The following is an 18,426-nucleotide window of genomic DNA, read 5'->3' as shown; positions in this document are numbered from 1 at the left end:
CTCGAGCGGCGGTAATAAAAAGATGCAACGATAACCAAACAAATGATGGTGAGGAGCAGAGTGGCAACAAAGGTGAGCAGTAAAATATTCTTTTTTTATTTTTTAAACTTATTTTTTAAACTTCAAATGGTCTTTTATGATTCAGTTTAATGGAGGTCAGTGGTGGAAGCAAATAAAAAAAATCCACACTTTAGCAAATGCTAATGTTTTGAATAATGGAGTGGAATGTACTCACTCATCTCTAGTAACTAAGGTTTAATTTTTATTTTCATATTATTAATACCTAGACAATGGTGTGATTCAGACAGTAATCCAAAGCATAAAGGCAAGTCTACACATGTGCAGCGGAAAATACATAACGTTACCATTAGAGTTGAGCGAAACGGGTCGAAAAATTTCAAAAGTCGCCGACTTTTGGCAAAGTCGGGTTTCATGAAACGAAACCCGACCCTAGGATGAGGTCGGCCACGAGGTCGGCGACTTACGCGCCAAAGTCGCGTTTCAAAAGTTTGTTTTGCGCTCTTTTTCAGCCAATCAGGATCCACGGACACTGTGGGCAACGTGATGACATAGGCAGGGGTCACCACCATCTTTCAGAAGGGCATGCAAGTGATTGGCTTGCTTTGGTGGGCGTCACAGGGGGTATAAAAGGGCGTGCACGCCGACCGCCATCTTACTTCTGCCGATCTTAGCATAGGGAGAGGTTGCTGCTGCTGATTCTGTAGGGAGAGCGTTAGGCAGGGAAGAAGAAAAAAAAACTGCTTCTGCTGCTAGCGATTTTGCCTGTACAACACACCAGTCACTGTGTGTGCAGTGCAAGGGGAGGCTATATTTTGGTGGATCAGTGGTGTTGGTTGTTAGGCTGCCTTCTAAGGCTTCCTGACGGCTGCATTGCTGTTTACCCACTGCTCTGCAAACTGCATTTTTAAAAGCAATCCCATATTTTTTTTGTCCTGCTGAGGTACTGAGCGTGCATTTTTTCACACCATACAGCGGTGCACATTCCTCACACAGTACAGTGTAACGGCTGTTATCACAGCCACAGTGAAGCTATCTGTGTGTCACTCTGTGAGAATAAGTCGAGGACATGTTCCGTTCTTACAGACCTGCACCTTCTAGTTTTGTCTAGCTTTCAAACAGTTAAATATATTTGCTGTTTGATCACATTCAAAACTATAGAGAGACAGCGTGTGTCAGTCCGTATACTTAAAAAACACGGAGCTTGACAATTTTACGTACACCGGACAGCCGTGTACGTGCATGCTCCTCTCAGTACCGTGTAAAGCTATCTGTGTGTCACTGTGGAAGGATAAGTGGAGGACCTGTTCCTTTCTTACAGACCTACACTCTAGGGAGATTCCTATTCTGCCCAATTCTATATACACCTTGTAGTTTGTGATACACTAGCCAATTTCTGCCTGTGACATAGCGCTGTGATATTCAGTGGGCCTCACACAATCCAAAAGTGTCCAGTGTCCACTAGTGTGTGCAGAAATTCAAAATCTCCCTTATCCTGTAGTCACTTTTTTCACACCTGTGCCATCGAGCCTGTGACATAGCGCTCTGATATTCAGTGGGCCTCACACAATCCATAAGTGTCCAGTGTCCACAAGTGTGTGCAGAAATTCAAAATCTCTCTTATCCTGTAGTCACTTTTTTCACACCTGTGCCATCGAGCCTGTGACATAGCGCTCTGATATTCAGTGGGCCTCACACAATCCAAAAGTGTCCAGTGTCCACAAGTGTGTGCAGAAATTCAAAATCTCCCCTGTCCTATAGACACCTTGTACCTTGTTTTACATTACTATATAGTTTGTTGGATTTTGTCTACATTTCTACCAAAAATGAGGAAGGCTGGTGGGAGAGACCGTGGAATTGGGCGGGGGTTCGCAGCTGGTAATGATGGTGTTGGTGGTGGATCTGATGGTAGTGGCAAAAGCAAAATAGGACCGAATGCAGGAGGTGTTGAGCCTGTGTCATCGTCTGGCTCCACAAGGCCTCGAAGGCTTACTTTTCTAGGAGTTGGCAAACCGCTTTTAAAGCCAGAGCTGCAGGAAAAAGTTTTGGCTTACATTGCTGACTCAGCCTCCAGCTCTATCGCCTCCTCTTCTGAAGTTGTAAAAAGTAAAAGCACTGAGTCGTCATTGGAGGCTCATGTTCATGAACCACACCTTTCCTTGTGTCCTTCACCCCAACCAAGATTGAAGGATGATGCAGGCCATACTACTGATTACTCCATGGAGCTGTTTTCACATACCATGCCTGGATTATCAAGTGAAATGGTGAATTACCCAGGCCAAGATGAATCTGACATGGAGTGCACTGATGCACAGCCACTGATAGATGATTCTGCTGGTACATTCACTCAGAGCACTACATTGTCCTCGCAGTGTACAGAGCCAGATTCTGACCCTGATGAGACTCAGGTGCCCCTTCCCGCACACTATACCACCATACACGGTGACACAGAGGAAGGTGCACATGACATTGAAGAGGAGGTGATGGATGACCCAGTTGTTGACCCAGATTGGCATCCATTGGGGGAAGAGGGTGCTGCTTCCAATAGCTCAGATGAGGAGCATCCACAGCAGACATCGACATCGCAACAGCTGTTATCTGGCAGGCACGGAGCACTCCAAAGACAGGTTCCAAAAATCAAAAGAGTTGCTGGACAGCTTGTCCAGAGGGTCAAAATATCACAGCGTGCTAGACCGCAAAATGTCTGCCAAAGTAGGAAGAGTGCAGTATGGCACTTTTTTGAACAAAATCCTCATGATCAGGCCAAGGTTATCTGTAAGAAGTGCGCAAAGACCTTTCTTTAGCCGAGGGAAAAATCTGAAAAATTTGAATACCAGTTGCATGCTTAGACATTTAACCACCATGCACTTGCAAGCGTGGACACAACACCAAACCTCAAGTACCACATGTGCACCTGATCACAAAGAAGGTAGTCAGCAATGCTACATTGTTTCCCCCACTGTAAGCCCACCGGTCAGCACAGCAGCAAATGTTGAGGTGTCGTTGCAAGGCCACAGCAGTCAGGGAATCCCACTGTTAAATCAACGAAATACTGAATCTAGGCCATCAGAAAGAACACCAACTCCATCACCATCATCAACCCTCTCTCAGTCCGCCCTGTCCACCGCTACTTCCACCATATGCAGCTCTCAAGTCCAGCTCACCCTCCCAGACACTATGAGTAGGTCAAGAAAGTACTCAGTCTCTCATCCGCGTACACTGGGTTTGAACGCCCACATTGCCAAACTAATCTCGTTTGAGATGATGCCCTATCGGTTGGTGGAAAGCGCAGCTTTCCGCGAACTCATGGCCTATGCAGTACCACGCTATGACCTACCCAGTCGCCACTTCTTCTCTCGCAAAGCCATCCCAGCCCTCCACCATCATGTGAAAGACCGCATTGTCCATGCACTCAAGCAGTCAGTGAGTGGAAAGGTGCACCCCACAACTGATGCATGGTCCAGTCGGCATGGCCAGGGCCGTTACGTGTCCATCACTGCGCACTGGGTTAATGTGGTGGATGCAGGGCCCACAGGGGACAGCGGTGGTGGGACAGTGCTGCCTAGCCCACGGTATAGGAAACAGTTGGCTGTAGGCGTTCGACCCTCCTCCTCCAGAAGCGAAAGCTCGTCCACAGAGCGCAGTCGTACGAGCACTCCATCTGCAGCTGCCACTGTTGCACACGAGGTGTCCCCCTATCGAGCAGCTAGTGGAAAGCGTCAGCAGGCTGTGTTGCAGATGATGTGTTTGGGCGACAGACACACCGTCGAGGTGCTGGCCGAGTACTTTCAGCGACAAACTGAGTCATGGCTGGGCAGTGTACATCTTGAGGCAGGCAAGGTAGTTAGTGATAACGGCCGTAATTTTGTGGCAGCCATAGCCCTTTCAAAACTCAGCCACATACCTTGCTTGGCTCACACCTTGAACCCGGTGGTGCAGTGCTTCCTCAAAAATTATCCGGAGTTAACAGCCCTGCTCCAGAAGGTGCGAAGACTGTGCGCGCACATCCGCCGGTCGCCTCTACACTCCATTCGTATGCAGAAGCTGCAGCGATTGCTCCACCTTCCCAACCACCGCCTCATTATCGACATTGCAACAAGGTGGAACTCCACCCTGCACATGGTTGAGCGGCTGTGCGAGCAGAGGCAGGCCATAATGCATTTGTGGGAGGATACAAGGCCAGGCACTTTGAGAGCAGACATGGAGTTGACAGGTGTGCAGTGGTCGAAGCTGAAAGACCTCTGTAATGTCTTTCAGTGTTTTGAGGAATGCACACGGCTGGTAAGCGCAGACGACGCCATCCTAAACATGAGCATCCCACTTATGCGTCTGCTCATGCAAACTTTGACGCACCTTAAGGAGCAGGTGTCTGCAGCCAATGTTGACGAGGAGGGAATCCTTGATGACATTCAGCCATTGTCTGCTCAGGGACCTCTCCTGGACGAGGTGGAGGAAGAAGAGGAGGAGGAGGATGATGATGGGGATGATTACTTAGGGGAAGAGGATGCATCTCGTGGGGCAAGTGAAAATGTTGGCGTGGCAAGGTCTGGTACAGGGTTTGTGCGTGACTGGAGGGATGTGGATTTGCCAGAAAGTGCTCCTCCACCCAGCACTCGCAGTGCATCATTGACACCGGGAACATTGGCCCACATGTCAGATTATGCCTTGCAGATCCTAAAAAGGGACCCCCGCATTGACAAAATGATGAACGATGACGACTACTGGTTGGCCAGCATCCAGGATCCACGCTATAAAGGCAAATTACAAAACATCATGCCACAAGAGAACCTTGACCTAATATTGGCTAATAAACAAGCAACTCTGGTAAATCGGTTGCTTGAGGCATTCCCAGCACACAGCAGCGGTGATGGTTCTCACACGAGCCGTACGGGCCGGGGGCAGCTTGGCAGAGGTGTTCATGGTGCACACAGCAGAAGTGGCGTTGGAGACAGGGGTTTCATGACAATGTTGTGGACTGATTTTTCAAGTACCGCTCACACAACTGGTAATACTGCATCGATGGAAAGTGACAGGAGACGGCAGTTGTCAACTATGGTTACAAACTTCTTTTCCTCCCATATCGATGTTCTCCCACACAGGTCATTCCCCTTTGACTATTGGGCTGCTAAACTTGTCACCTGGCCTGAATTGGCACAATATGCCTTACAGGAGCTCGCTTGCCCAGCTGCAAGTGTGCTATCGGAAAGAGTCTTCAGTGCAGCTGGATCAATCCTGACAGAAAAAAGGACCCGTCTGTCAACCCAAAATGTGGATGATCTAACCTTCATTAAAATGAACCATGCATGGGTTTCCAAGGATTTTGTCCCACCTTCCCCTGATGACACATAGGGTGACAGAAAAATGGCTTGCTTTGGTCCACCTCTTCCTGGGACTTGACCTATTTCGCCTTTTGCATCAGCTGAATGTCCAACATCAACATATGCCACTTTCTAAAACTCCCTAACTGTGCTGCCTCCCTCCCCCATGGCTGGGGTCACCAACTAGCGCACGACACCGTGCGAGTGCCGTTGCCCTGGAAGGTGGGTAGGCAGACTCTTGTGCGCGGGCACTGGCACAGGGTCCCTCATAGTGCAATCAAGTGTCTCTGATGGTGGTGGTGCACACCCGCCGTCAGACACACCGCCGTACTATGAGGGGCCCAGTGCCAGTACCGACGCCCACGAGTGGGCCCCCCTTGCTTGGGCAGGGCCCCGGCATTTGCAATCTTTACCTCTCCCTGCTCCTCCGCTGTGTAGTCTGGGCCGTCAAATCCATACTGTGCCTGACACCGTCTGAGCCTGCCTCCTGATGTATAGACATATATTTTGAATGTGTACACTATGCTATCCATACATGTTATCCGGGGATACGGTACCCTTTCTCACCTTTGTGCAATCACGTGCAATCCATACTGGGCCTAACACCGTCTGAGCCTGCCTCCTGATGTATAGACATATATTTTGAATGTGTACACTATGCTATCCATACATGTTATCTGGGGATACTGTACACTTTCTCACCTTTGTGCAATCACGTGTAATCCATACTGGGCCTGAGAACGGCTGGCGAGCTGTTAAGCAAGCTACAGCACCTGTGGTTTGCACACGTAAGTTTTTCACTTTTTCAGGAATGACGGTTAGGCCTAATTCCGGAACTGCTGTTGACCTGCACTTACTGGGAAATCATCGTTTGCGGGTAATAATTGTAATCACAGATCCCCATCACTAACGTTGTTCAGCGGGTTATCTGCACCTGTAAGCGACAAACGGACATGTAAGGGCATGACACACCAGTTATTAGCTAATCTCATGTGCCAGAGCCTCACGTGTCCCTCTAGTAAGCCGGACTCGGACCGCGGGGCATGACGGAGTCTCGTTCGTTAACGGAATTAAGCTTGCAATGTGTGCTTCTTTTCTGTAGCTGGCATGGTTGAAGTTTCCCAGGTGGAGTCGAATTAAACCGTAGGCTCCACTCCTGGTGGTGTCCTTCTGGACATTCCTTTAAGGTTCAGCTTTGCAACCATACTGCCCACGTAAAACAAACACTTTGCCTTCATGAACGCTGTTTGGAGGGTCATGACTCGTGGGAATAACGCCGCCCAATCAGTTAACCTGCTAGAGAGATCCTTCGTTGCTCCCAAGCATGACATCACACTCCCTAGGAGGAAGGTAATGCCACTGTGGTGACCGTACTCCTGGGGGCGACACAAGTGCACTAATGCCCAGCCACTGCTCGATGAATCTGCTGGTACATTGACCCAGACCACTACATTCCCCTCGCACGCTACACGGCTTGAATCTGACCCTGATGAAACTCAGGTTACCCTTCCCATATACAGTTCCATCTTACACGGTGACAAAGAGGAAGCTGCAGATGAAAGTGCAGGTTCGGCCCACCCGCCATCAGACACACCACCGTACTATCAGGGTCCCTGTGCCAGTGCCGTCGCCAATGAGTGGGCCCCCCTGCTTGCTCAGGATCACAGCACTTGCAAGGTTGAAATACTGTGCAGTGAGATGGAAGATGGGAACGACGAGGAGTCCAGACTAGTACAGGGATTCCCTAGCGAGGAGACTTATTTCATTGTTTTCAATGTTGGGACAGCAATTTTTGGGGAGCACTATACTCTGGAGAATGATAGATGGGGCCCACCATACACTGGAACATTCCAAAGGTGGACATCAGACACTGGAGCAGCATTTACAGGGCCCATTATACACTAGAGCATTAGAAATGGGGCCCATTATGTTTGGAGCATTATTTGGGCCCATAAGACAGTGGAGCTTCATCCATGGGGACCAACATATACTGTAGCATTATGTGGAGCTCATCATATACTGTTTCGAACATTATATGGGACCAATGATTCTGTATGGAGAAATAGATGGGCCTTGTCATGAGATGTAAAAAGTGAAGTATTTTTCATTGTACTATAACGCTATTTCTCTGCAGTATCGGAGCATGATGAGTTGTGGTATGTGTTAAAGGGGCGCTCTTTCGCCCAGGGCACATGAAAACCTGGAGCCAGCCCTACCCCCCCACAACTTTAGCCAAATAACCCCCATTTTTCAGTGCGTAACTTGTATTATGAAGTTAATTAAGGTTGACAAGCTTAAGTAAGAAGAATTGATGCTTTTGGCATTCAAATGGGCACTGTAGGTGTGTTTCCTGTCCTCCTCTCACTGCCGACTTTTATTCCCCATTGACTTACATTGGGTTTCGTGTTTCGGGACGACCCCGACTTTTCCCTATAGTCGGCCGATCTTGCTCGACCCGACTTTTGGAAAAGTCGGGTTTCACGAAACGAAACTCGACCCTAAAAAACCAAAAGTCGCTCAACTCTAGTTACCATATAAATGGACAACTATGGCTTATGTTTGTCTACTAGAACATGGTCTGTTCTCTGGCTCTCTATTTTGACTCCAAGCACAAGAGTCAAGTTATTCAGTGAGTGCATGCACAGAGGAAGTCACACTTCCCCATAGAAGAATTAGCCTATTTACATATGTGTTGTCAGGAGAGGGCTGGGCTGGGGGGAAGGGAGCAAATGCTCTCTTGGCCAGTTCCAAAGCAGCTGCTCAGGGCCGCCAGGGGCCCACACTGTACCTTTGAGTATTTTCAGCTACTTTCCCAGCCACATCACAGTGATGCAGACCAGGGCCACCATCACGGCATTACTTCCCTAACTGCTATGTGGGGCTTATGTACTTCTGCTCACCAGGCCCGATCATGCATTAAAGTGATGCATGCTGCGGCACTTTCTCGGAGCTTTGCATGGCCATCTTACCTTGACAGCTGCGCAGCTCCTGCTCTCTCCCTTCGACTTCTATGTACTTCCTGTAAGACAATGGTGGCGGCGCGTACACTGTGACATCATCGCGTATGTGCCGACATGTACCGGATGCTTGAAGCAGAGCTGCGATGCTGAGGAACGTCTGTGAGGTAAGTATATAAAATGTTTTTGTTTTCCTTATACAATGAATTCAATGGGTGAGGGGATAATGAGGAATTACAAATGATGAAGTGGGGGGTGAGGGTGGGAACTACACATTATGAAGTGTGGGGGGTAAAGGGGACTGCACATGATGAAGTGGGAGGGTTAAAAGGGACTGCACATGATGAAGTGGGGGATAAAGAGGACTGCACATGATGAAGTGGGGGGAAGGAGGACTGCACATGATGAAATGCAGTGGGGTAAAGAGGACTTGCACATGATGAAGTGGGAGGATTAAAGGGGACTATGCTGGATGAAGTGGGAGTAAAGGGGACTGCACATAATGAAATGGGGGAGGTGAGGGGGGACTGCACATGATGAAGTGGGGGTTAAAGGGACTGCACATGGACTGCACATGTTGAAGTGGGGGGTTAAAGGGGACTGCACATGATGAAGTTGGGGGGCTAAAGGGGACTACACATGATGAATTTGGGGGTTAAAGGGGACTGCACATGATGAATTGGGGTTAAAGGGGACTCCACACGATGAAGTAGGGGAAGGGGGATTGCACATGATGAAATTGGGGGTTAAAGGGGACTTCACATGATGAAGTGGGGAGTTAAAGGGACTGCACATGGTGAAGTGGGGGTTAAAGGGAACTGCACATGATGAAGTGGGGGGAGGGGGGATTGCACATGATGAAATGGTGTGGTTAAAGGGGACTGCACATGATGAAGTGGGGGATTAAAGGGACTGCACATGAAGTGGGGGGTTAAAAGGGACTGCACATAAAGAAGTGGGGGAGGGGGATTGAAAATAGTGAAGTAGGGGGTTAAAGGGGACTGCACATGATGAAGGGGGCTTAAAGGGGACTGCACATGATGAAATGCGGGTAAAGGGGACTGCACATGATGAAGTGGGGGGAAGGGGGACTGCAAATGGTGAACTGAGGGGGACTTCAAATGATGAAATGTTGGTTCAGGGGGACTGCAAATGATGATTTGGGGGTGTAAGAGGACTGCACATGAAGTAGGGGGGTACGGGGGACTGCACATGATGAAGTGGGGTGGAGGAGACTGCACATGATGAAGTGGTGGAAAAGGGACTGCACATGAAGTTGGGGAAGGGGACTGCACATGATGAAGTGGGAGGGAAGGAGACTGCACATGATAAAGTGGGGGAGGGTCACAAGACTGCAAATGAGTAATTGAGAGTGAAGGACGGGGGTTGCAATTGAATTGCAGGTGGGGGTGGGGAGAGCAAATGATGGTCTGGGGGAGAGCAAATAATGAATTTTGAGGGTGGGGGAGTAAATGAAATATTGAATGTGGGGAGAGAGTTGTTGATAATGAATAGAGGGTGGGAGAGAGAAGACATGATAATGAATTGGGGCGGAAGGTGCATGTGAATATAATGAATCAAGGGAGCAGGAGGTACATAGTGAGAGGTGTTGAGTATGCAGTCACTAGTAGAGTTGAGCGACTTTTGTTTTTTTAGGGTCGAGTTTCGTTTCGTGAAACCCGACTTTTCCAAAAGTCGGGTCGAGCAAGATCGGCCGACTATAGGGAAAAGTCGGGGTCGTCCCGAAACACGAAACCCAATGTAAGTCAATGGGGAATAAAAGTCGGCAGTGAGAGGAGGACAGGAAACACACCTACAGTGCCCATTTGAATGCCAAAAGCATCAATTCTTCTTACTTAAGCTTGTCAACCTTAATTAACTTCATAATACAAGTTACGCACTGAAAAATGGGGGTTATTTGGCTAAAGTTGTGGGGGGGTAGGGCTGGCTCCAGGTTTTCATGTGCCCTGGGCGAAAGAGCGCCCCTTTAACACATACCACAACTCATCATGCTCCAATACGGCAGAGAAATAGCGGTATAGTACAATGAAAAATACTTCACTTTTTACATCTCATGACAAGGCCCATCTATTTCTCCATACAGAATCATTGGTCCCATATAATGTTTGAAACAGTATATGATGAGCTCCACATAATGCTACAGTATATGTTGGTCCCCATGGATGAAGCTCCACTGTCTTCTGGGCCCAAATAATGCTTCAAACATAATGGGCCCCATTTCTAATGCTCTAGTGTATAATGGGCCCTGTAAATGCTGCTCCAGTGTCTGATGTCCACCTTTGGAATGTCCCAGTGTATGGTGGGCCCCATCTATCATTCTTCAGAGTACAGTGCTCCCCAAAAATTGCTGTCCCAACATTGAAAACAATGAAATAAGTCTCCTCGCTAGGGAATCCCTGTACTAGTCTGGACTCCTCGTCGTTCCCATCTTCCATCTCACTGCACAGTATTTCAACCTTGCAAGTGCTGTGATCCTGAGCAATCAGGGGGGGCCCACTCGTTGGCGACGGCACTGGCACAGGGCCCCTGATAGTACGGTGGTGTGTCTGATGGCGGGTGGGCCGAACCTGCACTTTCATCTGCAGCTTCCTCTTTGTCACCGTGTAAGATGGAACTGTATATGGGAAGGGTAACCTGAGTTTCATCAGGGTCAGATTCAGGCCGTGTAGCGTGCGAGGGGAATGTAGTGGTCTGTGTCAATGTACCAGCAGATTCATCGAGCAGTGGCTGGGCATCAGTGCACTTGTGTCGCCCCCAGGAGTACGGTCGCCACAGTGGCATTACCTTCCTCCTAGGGAGTGTGATGTCATGCTTGGGAGCAACGAAGGATCTCTCTAGCAGGTTAACTGATTGGGCGGCGTTATTCCCACGAGTCATGACCCTCCAAACAGCGTTCATGAAGGCAAAGTGTTTGTTTTACGTGGGCAGTATGGTTGCAAAGCTGAACCTTAAAGGAATGTCCAGAAGGGCACCACCAGGAGTGGAGCCTACGGTTTAATTCGACTCCACCTGGGAAACCTCAACCATGCCAGCTACAGAAAAGATGAACACATTGCAAGCTTAATTCCGTTAACGAACGAGACTCCGTCATGCCCCGCGGTCCGAGTCCAGCTTACTAGAGGGACACGTGAGGCTCTGGCACATAAGATTGGCCAATAACTGGTGTGTCATGCCCTTACATGTCCGTGGCTGCATGTGCGCTACACTGAAAAGGCCAGCGTTTGTCGCTTACAGGTGCAGATAACCCGCTGAACAACGTTAGTGATGGGGATCTGTGATTACAATTATTACCCGCGAACGATGATTTCCCAGTAAGTGCAGGTCAACCGCAGTTCCGGAATTAGGCCTAACCGTCATTCCTTAAAAAATGAAAAACTTACGTGTGCAAACCACAGGTGCTGTAGCTTGCTTAACAGCTCGCCAGCCATTCTCAGGCCCAGTATGAATTACATGTGATTGCACAAAGGTGAGAAAAGGTACCGTATCCCTGGATAACATGTATGGATAGCATAGTGTACACATTCAAAATATATGTCTATACATCAGGAGGCAGACTCAGACGGTGTTAGGCCCAGTATGGATTGCACGTGATTGCACAAAGGTGAGAAAGGGTACCGTATCCCCGGATAACATGTATGGATAGCATAGTGTACACATTCAAAATATATGTCTATACATCAGGAGGCAGGCTCAGACGGTGTCAGGCACAGTATGGATTTGACGGCCCAGACTACACAGCGGAGGAGCAGGGAGAGGTAAAGATTGCAAATGATGGGGCCCTGCCCAAGCAAGGGGGGCCCACTCGTGGGCGTCAGTACTGGCACTGGGCCCCTCATAGTATGGCGGTGTGTCTGACGGCGGGTGTGCACCACCACCGTCAGAGACACTTGATTGCACTATGAGGGACCCTGTGCCAGTGCCCGTGCCGAAGAGTCGGCCTACCCACCTGTCCAGGGCAACGGCACTCGCACGGTGTCGTGCGCTAGGTGGAGACCCCGGCCATGGGGGGGAGGCAGCACAGTTAGGGAGTTTTTGAAAGTGGCATATGTTGATGTTGGACATTCAGCTGATGCAAAAGGCGAAATAGGTTAAGTCCCAGGAAGAGGTGGACCAAAGCAAGCCATTTTTCTGTCACCCTATGTGTCATCAGGGGAAGGTGGGACAAAATCCTTGGAAACCCATGCATGGTTCATTTTAATGAAGGTTAGATCATCCACATTTTGGGTTGACAGACGGGTCCTTTTTTCTGTCAGGATTGATCCAGCTGCACTGAAGACTCTTTCCGATAGCACACTTGCAACTGGGCAAGCGAGCTCCTGTAAGGCATATTGTGCCAATTCAGGCCAGGTGTCCAGTTTAGCGGCCCAATAGTCAAAGGGGAATGACCTGTGTGGGAGAACATCGATATGGGAGGAAAAGTAGTTTGTAACCATAGTTGACAACTGCCGTCTCCTGTCACTTTCCATCGATGCAGTATTACCAGTTGTGTGAGCGGTACTTGAAAAATCAGTCCACAACATTGTCATGAAACCCCTGTCTCCAACGCCACTTCTGCTGTGTGCACCACGAATACCTCTGCCAAGCTGCCCCCGGCCCGTACGGCTCGTGTGAGAACCATCACCGCTGCTGTGTGCTGGGAATGCCTCAAGCAACCGATTTACCAGAGTTGCTTGTTTATTAGCCAATATTAGGTCAAGGTTCTCCTGTGGCATGATATTTTGTAATTTGCCTTTATAGCGTGGATCCAGGATGCTGGCCAACCAGTAGTCGTCATCGTTCATCATTTTGGCAATGCGGGGGTCCCTTTTTAAGATCTGCAAGGCATAATCTGACATGTGGGCCAATGTTCCCGGTGTCAATGATGCACTGCGAGTGCTGGTTGGAGGAGCACTTTCTGGCAAATCCACATCCCTCCAGTCACGCACAAACCCTGTACCAGACCTTGCCACGCCAACATTTTCAATTGCCCCACGAGATGCATCCTCCTCCTCTAAGTAATCATCCCCATCATCGTCCTCCTCCTCCTCTTCTTCCTCCACCTCGTCCAGGAGAGGTCCCTGAGCAGACAATGGCTGAATGTCATCAAGGATTCCCTCCTCCTCTTCCTCCTCATCAACATTGGCTGCAGAAGCCTGCTACTTAAGGTGCGTCAAAGTTTGTATGAGCAGACGCATAAGTGGGATGCTCATGCTTAGGATGGCGTCATCTGCGCTTACCAGCCGTGTGCATTCCTCAAAACACTGAAGGACTTTACAGAGGTCTTTCAGCTTCGACCACTGCACACCTGTCAACTCCATGTCTGCTCTCAAAGTGCCTGGCCTTGTATCCTCCCACAAATGCATTATGGCCTGCCTCTGCTCACACAGCCGCTCAACCATGTGCAGGGTGGAGTTCCACCTTGTTGCAATGTCGATAATGAGGCGGTGGTTGGAAAGGTGGAGCAATCGCTGCAGCTTCTGCATACGAATGGAGTGTAGAGGCGACCGGCGGATGTGCGCGCACAGTCTTCGCACCTTCTGGAGCAGGGCTGTTAACTCCGGATAATTTTTGAGGAAGCACTGCACCACCAGGTTCAAGGTGTGAGCCAAGCGAGGTATGTGGCTGAGTTTTGAAAGGGCTATGGCTGCCACAAAATTACGGCCGTTATCACTAACTACCTTGCCTGCCTCAAGATGTACACTGCCCAGCCATGACTCAGTTTGTCACTGAAAGTCCTCGGCCAGCACCTCGGCGGTGTGTCTGTCGCCCAAACACATCATCTGCAACACAGCCTGCTGACGCTTTCCACTAGCTGCTCGATAGGGGGACACCTCGTGTGCAACAGTGGCAGCTGCAGATGGAGTGCTCGTACGACTGCGCTCTGTGGACGAGCTTTCGCTTCTGGAGGAGGAGGAGGAGGGTCGAACGCCTACAGCCAACTGTTTCCTATACCGTGGGCTAGGCAGCACTGTCCCACCACCGCTGTCCCCTGTGGACCCTGCATCCACCACATTAACCCAGTGCGCAGTGATGGACACGTAACGGCCCTGGCCATGCCGACTGGACCATGCATCAGTTGTGAGGTGCACCTTTCCGCTCACTGACTGCTTGAGTGCATGGACAATGCGGTCTTTCACATGATGGTGGAGGGCTGGGATGGCTTTGCGAGAGAAGAAGTGGTGACTGGGTAGGTCATAGCGTGGTACTGCATAGGCCATGAGTTCACGGAAAGCTGCGCTTTCCACCAACCGATAGGGCATCATCTCAAACGAGATTAGTTTGGCAATGTGGGCGTTCAAACCCAGTGTACGCGGATGAGAGACTGAGTACTTTCTTGACCTACTCATAGTGTCTGGGAGGGTGAGCTGGACTTGAGAGCTGCATATGGTGGAACTAGCGGTGGACAGGGCGGACTGAGAGAGGGTTGATGATGGTGATGGAGTTGGTATTCTTTCTGATGGCCTAGATTTAGTATTTCGTTGATTTAACAGTGGGATTCCCTGACTGCTGTGGCCTTGCAACGACACCTCAACATTTGCTGCTGTGCTGACCGGTGGGCTTACAGTGGGGGAAACAATGTAGCATTGCTGACTACCTTCATTGGGAGCAGTTGCACATGTGGTACGTGAGGTTTGGTAGTCCGTCCACGCTTGCAAGTTCATGGTGGTTAAATGTCTAAGCATGCAACTGGTATTCAAATTTTTCAGATTTTTCCCTCGGCTAAAGGTCTTTGCGCACTTCTTACAGATAACCTTGGCCTGATCATGAGGATTTTGTTCAAAAAAGTGCCACACTGCACTCTTCCTACTTTGGCAGACATTTTGCGGCCTAGCACGCTGTGATATTTTGACCCTCTGGACAAGCTGTCCAGCAACTCTTTTGATGTTTGGAACCTGTCTTTGGAGTGCTCCGTGCCTGCCAGATAACAGCTGTTGCGATGTCGATGTCTGCTGTGGATGCTCCTCATCTGAGCTATTGGAAGCAGCACCCTCTTCCCCCAATGGATGCCAATCTGGGTCAACAACTGGGTCATCCATCACCTCCTCTTCAATGTCATGTGCACCTTCCTCTGTGTCACCATGTATGGTGGTATAGTGTGCGGGAAGGGGCACCTGAGTCTCATCAGGGTCAGAATCTGGCTCTGTACACTGCGAGGACAATGTAGTGCTCTGAGTGAATGTACCAGCAGAATCATCTATCAGTGGCTGTGCATCAGTGCACTCCATGTCAGATTCATCTTGGCCTGGGTAATTCACCATTTCACTTGATAATCCAGGCATGGTATGTGAAAACAGCTCCATGGAGTAATCAGTAGTATGGCCTGCGTCATCCTTCAATCTTGGTTGGGGTGAAGGACACAAGGAAAGGTGTGGTTCATGAACATGAGCCTCCAATGACGACTCAGTGCTTTTACTTTTTACAACTTCAGAAGAGGAGGCGATAGAGCTGGAGGCTGAGTCAGCAATGTAAGCCAAAACTTTTTCCTGCAGCTCTGGCTTTAAAAGCGGCTTGCCAACTCCTAGAAAAGTAAGCCTTCGAGGCCTTGTGGAGCCAGACGATGACGCAGGCTCAACACCTCCTGCATTCGGTCCTATTTTGCTTTTGCCACTACCATCAGATCCACCACCAACACCATCATTACCAGCTGCCAACCCCCGCCCAATTCCATGGCCTCTTCCACCAGCCTTCCTCATTTTTGGTAGAAATGTAGACAAAATCCAACAAACTATATAGTAATGTAAAACAAGGTACAAGGTGTCTATAGGACAGGGGAGATTTTGAATTTCTGCACACACTTGTGGACACTGGACACTTATGGATTGCGTGAGGCCCACTGAATATCAGAGCGCTATGTCACAGGCTCGATGGCACAGGTGTGAAAAAAGTGACTACAGGATAAGGGAGATTTTGAATTTCTGCACACACTTGTGGACACTGGATACTTATGGATTGTGTGAAGCCCACTGAATATCAGAGCGCTATGTCACAGGCTCGATGGCACAGGTGTGAAAAAAGTGACTACAGGATAAGGGAGATTTTGAATTTCTGCACACACTTGTGGACAATGGACACTTATGGATTGTGTGAGGCCCACTGAATATCAGAGCGCTATGTCACAGGCTTGATGGCACAGGTGTGAAAAAAGTGACTACAGGATAAGGGAGATTTTGAATTTCTGCACACACTTGTGGACACTGGACACTTATGGATTGTGTGAGGCCCACTGAATATCAGAGCGCTATGTCACAGGCTTGATGGCACAGGTGTGAAAAAAGTGACTACAGGATAAGGGAGATTTTGAATTTCTGCACACACTTGTGGACACTGGACACTTATGGATTGTGTGAGGCCCACTGAATATCAGAGCGCTATGTCACAGGCTTGATGGCACAGGCGTGAAAAAAGTGACTACAGGAAAAGGGAGATTTTGAATTTCTGAACACACTTGTGGACACTGGACACTTATGGATTGTGTGAGGCCCACTGAATATCAGAGCGCTATGTCACAGGCTCGATGGCACAGGTGTGAAAAAAGTGACTACAGGATCACGGAGATTTTGAATTTCTGCACACACTAGTGGACACTGGACACTTTTGGATTGTGTGAGGCCCACTGAATATCACAGCGCTATGTCACAGGCAGAAATTGGCTAGTGTATCACAAACTACAAGGTGTATATAGAATTGGGCAGAATAGGAATCTCCCTAGAGTGTAGGTCTGTATGAACGGAACAAGTCCTCCACTTATCCTTCCACAGTGACACACAGATAGCTTCACTGTGGCCGTGATGACAGCCGTTACACGGTACCGAGACGAGCGTGCACGGCTGTCCGGTGTACGTAAAATTGTCAAGCTCCGTGTTTTTTAAGTATACGGACTGACACACGCTGTCTCTCTATAGTTTTGAATGTGATCAAACAGCAAATATATTTAACTAGAATCATAGAATGGTAGAGTTGGAAGGGACCTCCTGGGCCATCTGGTCCAACCCCCTGCTCAAAGCAGGATTCGCTAAATCATCCCAGTTAGATGTCTGTCCAGCCTCTGTTTGAAGACTTCCATTGAAGGAGAACTCACCACTTTCTGTTTGAAAGCTAGACAAAACTAGAAGGTGCAGGTCTGTAAGAACGGAACATGTCCTCGACTTATTCTCACAGAGTGACACACAGATAGCTTCACTGTGGCTGTGATAACAGCCGTTACACGGTACTGTGTGAGGAGTGTGCACCGCTGTATGGTGTGAAAAAATGCACGCTCAGTACCTCAGCAGGACAAAAAAAAAAATTGGGATTGCTTTTAAAAAAGCAGTTTGCAGAGCAGTGGGTAAACAGCAATGCAGCCATCAGGAAGCCTTAGAAGGCAGCCTAACAACCAACACCGCTGATCCACCAAAATATAGCCTCCCCTTGCACTGCACACACAGTGACTGGTGTGTTGTACAGGCAAAATCGCTAGCAGCAGAAGCAGTTTTTTTTTCTTCTTCCCTGCCTAACGCTCTCCCTACAGAATCAGCAGCAGCAACCTCTCCCTATGCTAAGATCGGCAGAAGTAAGATGGCGGTCGGCGTGCACGCCCTTTTATACCCCCTGTGACGCCCACCAAAACAAGCCAATCACTTGCATGCCCTTCTGAAAGATGGTGGTGACCCCTGCCTATGTCATCACGTTGCCCACAGTGTCCGTGGATCCTGATTGGCTGAAAAAGAGCGCAAAACAAACATTTGAAACGCGACTTTGGCGCGTAAGTCGCCGACCTCGTGGCCGACCTCATCCTAGGGTCGGGTTTCGTTTCATGAAACCCGACTTTGCCAAAAGTCGGCGACTTTTGAAATTTTTCGACCCGTTTCGCTCAACTCTAGTTACTACAAGATAAAGCAACTAAGAAGCAGGCTTTTCAGAAGATTAGATTTTATGAAGAAGGGGATAAAGTTGGTCATCTATTGTCGATTATAGCTGCAGCCCAGAGAGGCAGCTCATTTATACATAGTATGGATAATGCAAAGGGGACAAGGGTTACTGAAACGCCCGAAATTCTGGAGGTCTTCGCAGGTTTTTACCAGAACCTCTATTCATCGAGTAGAATGGGAAGGGAAGGGGGGGCGGAGGCATTTCTAGGAGCGGGACTGCTTCTG

Source organism: Dendrobates tinctorius, unplaced genomic scaffold, assembly GCF_039654945.1.
Source record: "Dendrobates tinctorius isolate UK_male_01 unplaced genomic scaffold, ASM3965494v1 ptg000223l, whole genome shotgun sequence".
In the NCBI taxonomy this organism is placed as follows: Eukaryota; Metazoa; Chordata; class Amphibia; order Anura; family Dendrobatidae; genus Dendrobates; species Dendrobates tinctorius.
Note: the sequence above shows the minus strand (reverse complement) of the source record.